The following is a 13,992-nucleotide window of genomic DNA, read 5'->3' as shown; positions in this document are numbered from 1 at the left end:
TTTTTATTTATTTATGATGTATTTGTGCAATTGTAAACTTATTGTTGTAAATATATATAATTTTTATTATAAAGTTGTACCATATTTGTTCAATATTAAAAGTTAATTGTATATAATATTTTTTGGTTTTTAAATATAAAAACAATGTACAACTTTTATTGGCCGTTCGTAAATAATGAAAATACTGTTTAAAAAATTTGAGACTTGACCGTTTAGCAACATTAAGAACGGTTTAAAACCGTTCCTAAAATTTAAAATTCACAATTTGCAATCTTAGGAACGGTTTAAAACCGTTCCTAAGAGTCTGTTGTGAGCTTCTGTGCTAGATACGGTAAAACCGTCCGACGTTTTGCGAGGACTCTTTTAGGAACGGTTTTAAACCGTTCCTAAGTGGTTTCAGTGTTGCAATGTGATACAATTCTCAAGTTGGCCATGCCATAGGAAACAGTGGTGATTGAACACCCACTGTTTAAAACTTCTTGTTGGCCAGAAATGTTTTGGATCTAGCTGATATTTATAGTTTTCTTTTGGATCTAACTTCATGAACAATATGTATGGAAAATAAACATCGTGTTGCACCCTGTGAAGTTTCAACAATGGTGTCATTATCCTCACTAGTTCCTATGGTGTGGCTCACTTGAGCTTTGGCACTGCCTCATTTTTAGACTTATGTTCAAAAATGTGCTTGAAAAATTAATGGACGGTGTGGATAAAAAACACACATCATGGTGGGCCCGCAAAGCTTTTCGAGTACTGGAGGGGTCACCACCGAATCCCAATCATATCCTTCAAGCCCAAATAGAGCCTGCTTCGATGCTGGACCGCTATTAAGAAAATTTTAATAAAATTAGCTTGACATGCCTCTGTTGAGAACATGTCCAACCTTCCTCAAACAGGACACCATTGAAATTTATGAAAAGTTATTTCATTGGAAGCTTTCACCTGCACCAATAGTAAGCTTCCTCTAGTAGCGCCTACATCTACACATTCTAACAAAAAGCAGATCTTCTTTAGCAGGTCTTACATCAACACAGTCCAACAAAAAACAACTTACACAGCTTATTCCAATTGAAAATACGTGTCCTTTACAACGATGGGCATGAATATAACAACCACCTCTTTTCTTAATTTCTTTCTTTTCTTATCACATAATAATTGCATGTCTAGAAATATAATGGTATTTTGACCATCCAATCTTTATGTAGATCATATTCTTCCTATGGAAAAAATATGGAATTAAGTAAAACTGGTATTTGGTAGATCATAGAATTGTAATTAATGAACCAGATTCGCAACTGATATTGGTCACTTGTACACCTCAATGTCATGTGTGAAGGGTGAATATCGATGGACGGGCATTGATAAAACACATGCATCAATGTGGGGCCAATAGATGTAATGGAATTAAGTTACATAATTTGTTGCCTTGATAGTTTTTGACTTTTTAAGAACAAAGGATCAAAGGATTGATTGTTTTCCATGCATCAATTTGTTGAATGCTAGTTTTTTACTCTTTTTTTTTTTTTTTTGTCCTTGTGTGTAGGATTTTAATTAATTGTGCCTACAAGCACTTCAACCTTTTGACGCCACTCGTGCTAGGAGTAGACCACATAGAGGATTTGTTTTTTGTTTATTTATTTATTTATTTAAGACCATTTTTAATTTATTGTTGTAAATATTATATATATTTTTTAATTGTGAAGTAATATAAATTTTGTTTAATATTCAGTTTAAATAATACTGCAACATTTTTATGCTTCAAATATTAAAAAATACAGGTTTCAATTGAATTATATAATAAAAAAATTTATTGGCCTACTTGGGCCTCTTAAATCTATACAAAGATCTTTACCGGCGCTTGTACAGGCTTTTCTTGGCACTTTTCCATGATTAGAAGTGTCCAGAAATCATGCCTTTACCGGCGCTTTGGTAGACCTTTTGGCACTTTTTTTACTTTTAGCGGCGCTTCATTCAGAAATCCCAACGGCCACCAAAAGTGTCGGTGAAGTAAAACCGGGCGCCAAAAAGAGTCCATAATTCGGCTTAGAGCTAGCTTAAGTTTTGCCGACATATCCCTTTAAGCGCCGGTGAAGATAGTGCCGACGGTTTTTGGGCTCTTTAGCGGCGGTTTTTGACCGCCGGTAAAATCGTGTTTTCTTGTAGTTCAATATGCCTTTCTTCTCTTGCTTCTTTCATCTATTTTCATTTTCTTATGATGCTGAAAAACGTTCTTTAATGGTAGATTACAAGAGAAACAATAAGCAAGTTGATACCAATGGCCAACATGCATTAAAGGATGACAAAGATGTCCTGCCATTCCTTTCATCGCATTACCAGGTTCTATTCTTCTTCTCTCAATAACCTATTTAATCAAATTCCTAAAGCTTTTAGGTTTTCTTATTTCCTTTCCTATTTTAGGTGGGTGTGGAACCTTAGAGCAACTCTTGGAAGTCATCACCTGGGCTCAGTTACGAATCCATGATAAACCCGTAAGAAATCTCTACTAACAGAAAATCACATACACCCAACATAGAAGTACTTGTATCTTAAAGATGGGATATCTATATGTATGTGTAGGTGGGTCTTCTTAATGTGGATGATTACTGGAACTCCCTTCTTAGTTTCATCGACAAAGTTGTGGATGATGGATTCATTAAGCCCTATCAGCGCCACATAATTGTGTCCGCATGATGTAGAGCGGGTCGTGGACAATTTCATGGCCAAGATGGGTCAAAAAAGGCCCGGTCGACGATAGAAGTGATATAGACCATCGGACCTTAAATCCGGCATATCGCGTAATCCGGAATGAGTTATCGGACGTAAAATATATGATTTTGGGGTAGAATGAGCTACTTTAGCCAACTAACTCCTCTATGCTAGGTTATGCCAGCCAAATTTGTAAAATACCACCAGATCGATGGTCATTTCCCTATTTTAATTCTGTTTTTACTGTAAATAGTAAGTTTTGGTTTGACTATAACTCTTCACCCGTTGGGCTTTAGGAGTTGCGTCCAACGCAAGAAGTGCTTAAAATAATTAGGAGAAGAGCTTGGTGAAGCCAAATAGGACACTTACTATTTTTGGCCAAAAATCTTGCGCACTAGTAGACATCACGATCGTCTATAAGTAGTAAGTTTACAATTTATAGTAAGTTGCAAATTCTAGGAGTTTTAGTTGTAGTTTGATTCTAATTTCTCTCCCATTACTTGGTATCCCTATTTAAAGGGTTGTGAACTCATTTTTTTTCATTGATCAATCAAATTACAAATTTTATAGAGTTTATTTTTATTTTTCTTATTTTTTCCTCGTGGATTCGAAAAGTCTCTTTGAGGAGTCCAGAGAAGCTCCGTGGATTCAGAGTAGTTATCCTTGAGGAAGACGGTGATAGACCTCATCATGTTCACCCCTGCGTCATCGTACCAAATGCCAAAGAGCTGGTGCATAAGCTAGAGGTTGTGGTGGCCTCATTTCTATTCCTTTAAAAGGCGTGTTTGGGTCTCATTTGTATTTTGTCCTGATTGGATTTTTTTATTTTGTTTTGATAGGAATACGACCCTGTCCATGATGGTGTCGAATTGAAGCTGAGATGGGAGATGGAGCAAGTGGGTTCTAATACTTCCTTGCTTGCCGAAATTGCACAGTAGGATTAGGTACCACCGCTGAAACTTAAATATGGTAACCGATTATGACCATCCATCTAGTGGTCCCAAAAAACCTACTTACCGAATAATCCCAACCATCAGTTTTTTTTCTTTCTTTCTTTCTTTTTGGACTTTTGACCATCAACTCTTCTTGGTTGTTAATGGTAGGTGTTAAATGACCACTTTTTCTTGTGGTCCATAGGAGATTTAAATTTGTTTCATTTTTGGCCCATGTCTTAAAATGAGGTGGCCAAATGGATAGGTAGTGTAGCTATACAACACATACATCTAAGTCCCCACGTTCAGGTCCCTCACACATCACTGATTCTCGATCACAGCCAAGTACCATCCAAGTCTATCCGTATGTTTTTTACTCTATTATTAAAGGCAGTTCTTTTCTTTTCTTACTTTTGGCAACTTATTCCATCCTTGTTTGGGAGCTTTTCGGTGACAAAGCTACTTTCAGGAAAAATTAGATATCATTCCCCACGTCAGTGGGGGAAGGAATGGATGCTACTCTGGCAGAATCTGATGAATTGTTTGCGTTCAACTGCCTATTATACATGTAGTGTATGTATGTGCCACAATGCTATCTGTCCTAGTTGTGGGGCCACACTTTGGGTGTATGACATAAAGGATCAAATGATTGGATGGCTCCGATTGCTATGAGCGTGCCTGTTGAATTTGAACGACTAGCATTTCTGTTAGTCATATTGCTGGCCAAATCCAATATTGTAATTTGGAGGTTCGTGTTGAGGGTACAGATATGTCACATCTATAATGGAAGTGGATTGGGTGGTGATACACACCTATACAGTTGTTTAGGTATTGGATCAAGTTTGTGCCTTAGAGAATCAGATGCTTTTGAGAATACAGAAACAACATTTTTTAGGTTTCAAATATTAAAAATATGGGTTTTAATTGAATTAAAAATTAATGGCCTACACTGCGGATTGCACGGCTTTGAACTCGAGCCTGTCAAATTGTTGTAGCCCTTCGGTACACTTTTTCCAGTGCTTGCATAGATATTTATCGGTGTTTTTCCATCGCTAAAAACCATGCTTTGAAATATTGTTACCGGCGCTTTAACAAACTTTTGCTGGCACTTTTTTTATTTTTATTGGTGCTTTTTCAGTTATTACCGGTGGCCAGCAAAATGCACCAGTAAAAGGCAAGATGGGCGTTGGTAAAAAGTTACTAGAGACAGCAATCGAAAAAGCGCAGGGAAAAGTTAATTAGGGTCAGTAAAGAATTTTGTCGATGCTTTTGACCGCCGGCAAAGGCCTTTTGTTGTAGTGTATCCACACCATTCATCCATTTTTTTCATATCATGTTGGGGCATGAGCCAAAAAAATGAGCTCAAGTGGATCACACTAGAAAGAAATGGGGACAACGATGTCCACCGTTAGAACCTTCTTAGGGCCCACCATGATGTTTATTTTCCATCCAACCCATTTAGAAGGTCACATGGACCTACATGAAGGAAAAACACAATTTTCAAGTTATTCCAAAACTTATGTGTTCCCCAAGAACTTTTCAATGATAGATGATTTGGTTAGTGCCCCAAATTTGTCAATGATGTGAGATAAGGTGTCTTGAGTCGGTTGGGCCTCCATAGGAAGATATTGAAGATCAAAGACTTGAAGTATCAAAGCTGAAGGCAATAGATAAAGCATGAGCTGCCCTAGTAACCTAACCCTGTACCATCTTAAGAATCAAAACAACCCACCTCTAGTATGGTTGAAATGACAAATATCCAACAATCCTATATCACTAAGCAAGTGCTTACAAATCAAAGAAGAGTGATAATTCAACCACTCTACTCTTGGAGCTGGAACACTTTTACAGTGAATTTAGTAATTAAGTGATTTAATTTGAATGAGGTTTTGTTTGGTAAAACTTAATTTAAGGATTTATCATTATCATTGTCAGTGATTTTAAGAATTCAGATGATTTAGTAAAAATAAAAGATAGGCACTTAATATAGGTGGGTTTTTTCCCGCAACACACATTTCACTTATCACCGGATGTGATAAGTGATTTCGTTTTATTTTTTATGGTTATTGACAAAATTACCCTTACCAAAATTTTGAAAAAAAAAATGTTATTACTTTCCTAAACAAATTGCATTGTGATGTGGGAAAGTTCTGTGAACCCTGCTATGATGTATGTACTATATCCACACCATTCATCCATTTTTATTTTTTTTTTTCATATCATGTTAGGGCATAAGCCAAAAAATGAGGCGGAACCAAAGCTCAAGTAGACCACAACATAAAGTAATGGGGACAATGATGGCCACCGTTATTACCTTCCTAGGGCCCACCATGATGTTTATTTTCCATCCAACCCATTCATAAGGTCACATGGACCTAGATGAAGGGAAAACACAAATATCAGGTTGATCCAAAACTTATGTGGTCCCCAAGAACTTTTCAATGGTAGATGTTCCTATTAGTGCCTCAATTTTGTCAATGATGTGAGATAGGGTCTCTTGAGTCAGTTGAGCCTCCATAGAAAGACATTGAAGACTGAAGGCTCGAAGACTTGAAGTATTAAGGCCGAAGACAATAGATAAAATAAGAGGTGCCTCAGTAAACCTAGTCCTAGACCACCTTAAGAAGAAAAGCAACCCACCTCTAGGATGGTTGAAATGAAAAACATATAGCAGTCCTGTACCACCAAACAAGTGCTTACAATTATGAAAAGAATGATAATTCAACCACTCTACTTTCAGAGCTGGAACACATTTACAACGAATTTAGTAATTAAGTGGTTTGATTTGAGTGAGGTGTCGTTTGGTAAAATTAATTTAAGGATTTATCATTATCATTTTCAGTGATTTTGAGAATTTGGATGGTTTGGTAAAAATAAAAGATTAAGCACTTAATGTTAAAATAGACTTAATATATGTGTGTTTTTCTTTTCACAATGCACATTTCACTTATCACTTATCACCAAATGTGATAAGTGATTTTGTTTTGTTTTTTTTTTAAAAATAAAAATAAAAATTGGTTGTTAATAAAATTACCTTTAAGAAAATTTTGAAAAAAAAATGCTATTACCTTCCTAAAAAATTGCATGGTGATATGAGAAAGTTCTGTGAGCCCCGCTATGAACAAAAATGCTATTACCTTCTTAAAATTTTTAATAGTTGATGTTCTTTTTAGTGTCTTAGTTTTGTCAATGACGTGAGATAGGGTGTCTTGAGTTGGTTGAGCCTTCATAGGAAGACATTGAAGACCGAACACTCAAAGACTTGAAGCATCAAGGGCGAAAACAACATATAAAGTATGGGGTGCCTTATAAACCTAGCCCGAGACCACCTTTGTAATCAAAATAACCCACCTCTAAATGATTCATCCCATAAGTAATTATTTGACTTATTTAAACAAAGCCTTGAACACTTGATGAATATGATAATTTAGGTTTTTAAGAGGTGCAAAGTTGTTGTAAAACATATTTCTCAAAAAGTAGTTCTTGAGTAGATCTCGATCCTACTGACATGCTGTTGATGGGACTTAATAGAATCAAAAACCAGTTCGATACAATCAAAGAAATAGTCCAACAACTAAATAGAAAATTTTTGAAGTTTCTCGATGGGATCGAAAGAGCTTCAATCATATCAAATGACCTTTCGATCCTGTCTAATGATCCATTAACTAGCTATTTTATAGTTGTTGAAAACTTTTTTGGTTTTTTGTTTTTTTATAAACTGGGCATTTGGTTCTTGAACATTTTAATGGGTTTTTTGTGCAAATGAATTATTTTAGGTGTTTTCCTTTGAATATCCGTCTTCTAGACTTTATAACAAAGATATGTAAGTCATATTTCCTATGATTTATCACTTGAAGGAGCATTCCAAGCTCCATTTGAAGATGAATTGGATCTCTTCCATATTCTAGAAATTAAACACTAAATATATAGGCAAATCCTTGTCTAAATTCTTTAGAATACTCATATAGGTGAATCCCTGCTAAGAATCAATTAAGACCTTAGTTGTAAGAGATTCAACCCAACTCCCACCACCTTGGTGACCTCATTAGAACATCATATGCACGGCTGTTGATCGTAGGATCTAAAGCATCCACATTAATGATTGTAGGAGTAATTAAGAAGCTTATTGAAGCACAGGAGAGCATCATCAAACATCTCAAGCAAGGCACTTCAACGTGGCCTAATTCGACAAGTTGTCAATTATAGAGTCCATACACTCATTCATTGCATAGGATTAAGTTAAAGTTTATGACTTAAACTTGAATAGGTTCTTATGTAGGACCCACGCTCTTGTGTAGGTCTGAATTCACCAAACACCAGTGCGTAGTTAGCAATCTCCATAGGAAGCCTTTGGCAGGAGTGTACGTAAAGCCTTGGATTATGACCGTTAGTAGTTGTTGGTTAGCCGATAAAAAACCAAGCCTCTGCGGAAGCGACATACATGGGTGAAAATGTGTTCATTCAACACAAGGAGTGTACGTGTAGGTTAGTGGTTAGCGTAGGAGAAACCATTATAATTCTACCCGTCGGCGTAATTCTTCCTCGATAGCTTTTAGTTGTCAGAAGGGCCTTCAGGAAAGGGGGCATTGGTGTTGATCACTAATGTTTTAAAGCTATTAGCATCACTGGCCATAACTGTTGGTATTGGCCGTCGGTAATGCGAATGGCCTTAAATCATCGACGACTTGTTGTCATTTCCTTATTTGCCAACGACTCATCCAACCAACGACGACGGTTAAAAGCCATTGGCATTTCTCATTAAGAAAAAGCTTCCAAATTATTTGATATAAACGTCCTTTTACTTGTAAAAAAATCTTTAATAGAAACCTATTTCACATAATTCTATAGAAATTTGTAGTGGAAATCATTCCTGATAGTGTTGTTGATGATTCGCTTGAGTGCCTTTAGTTTCCCCATGATTCTGATTCTTAAAGATGACGCCATGATTTTATCTACCATATGTAAAACACAAGCAGGAGGAATCAAGAATTTGCATGAATATGAATATGATGCTTCTTAATGGCCAGATTCAGACAAACCTTCTTTTGACAATGAAAGAAGTCAGATTGTTAAGAAGAGGGTTGCCTTGGATCAGTTCTGCTTCTTTGACCTTCAACTCCTCTTCCTTGTTTTGTCGTTCCTACAGATACTTGAAAAACAAACATTACAAAAGAGTTGATATCCAACAAGCCACACTAATGCGAGGTCAATGCATCATATGTTGGGGACTCATGGAAACACAAAGTTGAATCAATCAAGTAATCACAATCGCACATCCATATCCAACAAAGAACAATCTAAATTTACATGGAAAAACCCTTGCAGGAAAAAACCATTGCACAAAGTGAGAATGCTCTATGAATAACAAATATACACGAGATGGAACCTTACCAATCAAAGCCTCAAGAAGAAAACCCTAGTTTTTTTTATCTCTAAAACCCTCTTAACCCTTAAGCATGTTTTTCTACTTACCCTAATCTTGTTTACACCCTCATATTTAAGTAATAATATAAATAGAAAAAATTTATGCAAAACCACGCAAACTGTGAAAGACATCGATCTATCAGCTTGACCGGTTGAAATCCTTTAGCATGTTGAGTTGACCTGTCGGCTCGACCGGTCGAAATCCTTTAACTTGTTGACCAAAGTGTTCGAGATGTCAAAAACACCAAAATATGTCCAAAGATTTTTGCCTAAAAAATGATTTAATTTAAAGAATCTGATTTTCAACAATCTTCACCATGATTTTAATCTTCATGCTACGATAAGCCATGCTCGAACCACCATATCTACGTTGCCTCCATCTTAGCTCCATAATCAATGCTTCTTAAGTACACTTCGTCTTCCATTTACGCCTTTGCCAAGCCTAGAGAAGTGTTCACAATCCCAAGTGTAGGGTTACGATGTAGTAATAATCTCGGTAAGACTAAGGTCTAATCCACAAGGACTGAACCTTGTACGTAATCTGAAAGTAACTAGAACTAGAACTAGAAGATGTAATCTAAATCTGAAAAGGTTAAGAGAATAATTGTAAAGTATGTAACTAAAACTTGTAAAATTCAAAGGTAGGAAATTAGGGTGCCAAGGATCCACTTGTAGCAATTGAGAAGTTACCTTGCATGATTCAAGGACACAACTAGAATCAGAGTCCTATCTTATCTAATTGGTAAGAAGAGATTTGTCAGATCTCTGAACTTCTCATGGATCTAATCATTAATATATAAGAGTGGTGAAGATTTGGAAGTGATTCTATCACCCAACCATGCCTAGGAGACAAGGCAAACAACAACAATTTACCAAACCCACAACCAATTATAAAAGAATTGTAAAAGTTAGGAAGGATTCCGTCACCCTATCATGCCCAAGGGACGATGGTGAACAAAAGGACTGCTTAATTTCACAATCTCAATTTAGGAAAAAGAGGATATTCAAAACAATCGTAGATCCATTATAATTTGAGTCACAACAAACCATTAAATACTAAAAATATTCCTTATAATCAAATTAGAATCCAAGAGAGTTCAATAAAACATGAATCAAAACAAAGCAAACATCCTAATCATGCTACAAGCTTCACCTCATAGCCCTAGTTAAGAGGTTTAGCTCATCATAGCCATGATCAAACTAAAATCTCTTAAAAAGAAAGCATTAAAGAAGAAAGAAGAAGGAGAAGAAAACTCCTGGCCATCTCCACTCTCTCTCTCTCTCTCTCTCTCTCTTCACCTTTTATATAGCATGAAGGGCAGTCAGCTAGGAGTCGGTGGAGTGCATAAGGAGAGAAGTACGCACTCCCTTTGCGCAGTGAAAGAAGAAAAGCACAAACCAAGTCGTGTTTGGAGGAGATTTTAGGACAAAAGATCTGGGCACATCATCTATCTCGTTTAGTCTCCTTAGTGGTGGTCAATTGCCTCGTGGGAAGAATTTGGACGGTCTGAATCTCAGATCTGGTCATGATCTTGATCGCAGAATGGCCCACGGAGGCCGGTGGCGTCCGAACGCTGCTCTTCTTACGCACGTACATGCGCTGGGATGCTTGGTGGGCCCCACAATGATGTTTTCGGAGAAATCCACCCCATCCATCAGCTTCGTGGCGACATTTCAGTCAGGAATGGACACTTTTTCTTGAGTTTAGTGTGGCCCACTATATCAAATCACACTGTTGTTAATCCTGCGTTCGATGGCAATCTTCGTATGTGTACGTGTATAGGAGTAAAAGGTCACCTTGGCTATGGTGGTCCCCACACCCTGGATCGAAGGGACAGTTTAGATAATCAATTTGATCAATGACGGTGGGCCACCACACATCCCAATAGACGTTAGTCCGTTGGCTGCGTAAGACGTTGGGTCAACCCGACTTTGACCAGGTGTCCTAGTCCGATGTGGTGCGTGTGTGCACCTGCTGTGTATACGCAACAATGTACGTGGGGTCCACTGTGATGTTCATGAGAACTCTACTCCGTTCATTCACTTCTCCATTTAATTTAAGGGGTTGAAATCAAAATTGACACTTATCTAGATATCAGGTGGGCCCCAAATAGGTGATTTATTAGCTAATCTGTCCATTGGACCACTTTCACAAAGATCCAATGGCTGAAATTTGATGTGGACGATTACTTTATGATCCTCAGGCCAGATATAAAGTTTCGAGTCAAACGGATGGTGGGAACCGTGTGATCTTGCATTCAGGATGATTTTCAAGACCCTTTAACTTTAATCACTTGATTTTCTCTGATCTTTGGCTTGTGAATTCTTCGATCTCAGTCCCTTAAGATCTATCCCTTGCCTTGGTGATTCTTGAGTATCAAATTCATGCCTTTAACACCCTTTTCAGTCCAAGCTCTTAAATTCACCTTATAATAAAAACATGATTAAAATGGAACGTTAAACATTATCATGTTCGTAAAACCATGTGATAACTGGAGTCTAATATGCAATATTTGACCCTCAATAAGAAATTATAGAGAATTGAAACTTCTCTGTAGGAACCACCTTAGTATGCATGTCAACCGAATTTACGCTTATGTGGATCTTCTCTAAAGACACCTCCTTTCCCAAGCACTTGTTGGATAAAATGATGATGCGCATCAATGTGTTTAATACGTGAGTGATAAAAAGAATTTTTAGCCAAATTAATTGCACTTTCGCTTTCACAATTGACTGACACAGTGTCCTATTAAATCCCCAACTGATTTATCGTCCCCCTCAACCAACACCTTCCTTGAATGCTTCTATCACCTCCATATACTCAATTTGGGTTGTGGAAAGAGCCACGATAGATTGAAGCTTCGACATCTAACTAATTGCTCCACCCGCTAGTACAAACGAGTAGCCATAGGTAGACCTTCTATTATCCATATTTCCCATTTAATCTGAATCCACATACCCAAATAGCTTGGCCCATAATCTTTTAATTGATAAGACGTAATCCTACGTACCGCGAATATATCGAAGTAGCCATTTTACCGCCTCCCAGTGTTGCTTGTTAGGGTTAAACATGTATCTTCTAACAACATGCACTGCATGTTAAGTATATGGTATAATACAAACTATAACATACATCAAACTACCAACCACACTCGAATAATGACCTTGGACAAATCTACAAAGAATGGTGGAAGCATTATTAATGGTAGGGGGCCCAACAGTTTGGGTTAGCCCACAAAAGTTAGATGGGTAACACTAGGAGGGCCCAAATAGATGAGAATGGGCCTAACAAAGGGCCCTGGGGAGGTTCACAACATGTACATTTAACCACCATTTTCCCCTAGAGAGCGTTCCATTATGAAATCTAAACTACAATGAGGCCCATGGCCCGAATACTACTTAAGGACAAGAATGGGCAACACACATACCATTCCATACATCATGGTGGGCTTCAAGAAAAGGCCCACGGCCCATATACATCAAGATGGGCTATAATATGGGGTAACCTATGGCCCAAAAATATCATGGCTAAAGAAAACATACAATACATACATTATGGTGGAATCACACATCACAATTGGGCCTCATCACATAGGCCTCATATGCACCACAATGAGCCTCATCACAAGGGCCTCATACACATCATAATGGGCCTCAAACAAGGGCCTCACATACATCACATTAGGCCTCATCACATGGGCCTTACATACATTATATTGGGCCTCATCACATGGGCCTCATACACATCACGATTGGGCCTCATGAAACAACCCATGATCTAGGCACAATGGGAGGATGGTGTGTGTGACACATACATCATAGTGGGCCTTATGGGGCAGCTCATGATCCAGCAAAATAGATGGTCAACATGTGTAACAAATACATCAAGGTGGGCTTCACAGGTCAGCCCTATGGTCTAGAAAAATAGATGGATAGTGTGCTTACAACACACACATCAAGGTGAGCCTTATACATCATAAAATGGGCCCCACCAGTTGGACAGGGAGGATAGCAACGTGGGCCGTCTTGCTAAATGGTCAGCCCACTGCTGCTAGCCCTGTTGGGCATTAAACAGATGGACCATCTGCATGAGACACATACATATGGTGGGTCTCACGTCCTATCGACGGTGAGGATACAACACTTACATCACATCTGGGCCCTGCAGCTGCTGGACAGATGGTCCAGCAGCGTCCCACCTGTTCGACGGTATGGATTAAAACACTTGCATCACGGTGGATCCCACTGTCCCTTGCTAGATGGTGTGGATGCCACACGTGCAGAGGGTCCCACGTCCAGAGATGGACGACATGGATAGAACACATACACCATGGTGCGTTCAACACTGTCCCAACATCTGGATGGTGTGGATGTACATCAAGGTGGGGTCCACACATCTGGGGTCCACCCTTCTCCCATCAAACTCAGGCTGAGAAAATGGAGGTTAAACTCTACTTAAACAATCAGCAACATGGGACTAAAAATCTGGACAACAAGATATTGTTGCTTGGTGTAGCCCATAGGTTGTTAGACAGCAAGAAAATTCATCACATAGATCAAGATAGGGCCACCTAGATGGGCCACACACACCCAGACCAAGCTTGTGTTTGAATCAAATCTTGCATGCAACATAAGATAGCAAGGTGGGCCAACCTGCGTCCAGATTTTCGGACAGCAAGACCGTCCCACCCTACTGGACGGTTTGGATGTGTTGAGCACATCAGGTGGGCCATGTCCATCAGGGGAAAAAAGAGAGACGTGGAGAGAGAGAGAGAGAGGAAGGCCAAAGGGAGGGGCTCTGCCACTATGAGCCCCTTAAAAGATCCAAACCATACATCGTGATCATCACATGGGTCTCATGCATGCATGGGCCCTACATCAGAAAAATCTGAGGTGGGGATGCCATCCCCACCATGAAATTAGGGTCTAG

The 13,992-nt window shown here is 38.4% G+C and overlaps 1 pseudogene; it reads left to right on the top strand.

Moving 5' to 3' along the window:
- The window catches only part of LOC131254199 (cytokinin riboside 5'-monophosphate phosphoribohydrolase LOG1-like), a 47,013-nt pseudogene extending 43,015 nt beyond the window's left edge, over window positions 1–3,998 (top strand).
- Window positions 3,999–13,992: the final 9,994 nt, after the last annotated feature.

The sequence above is a fragment of the Magnolia sinica genome, chromosome 8 (genome assembly GCF_029962835.1).
Source record: "Magnolia sinica isolate HGM2019 chromosome 8, MsV1, whole genome shotgun sequence".
Lineage (NCBI taxonomy): Eukaryota > Viridiplantae > Streptophyta > Magnoliopsida > Magnoliales > Magnoliaceae > Magnolia > Magnolia sinica.
The sequence above is the reverse complement of the archived record's forward strand: the minus strand, read 5'-3'. Positions and strand labels throughout refer to the sequence as shown.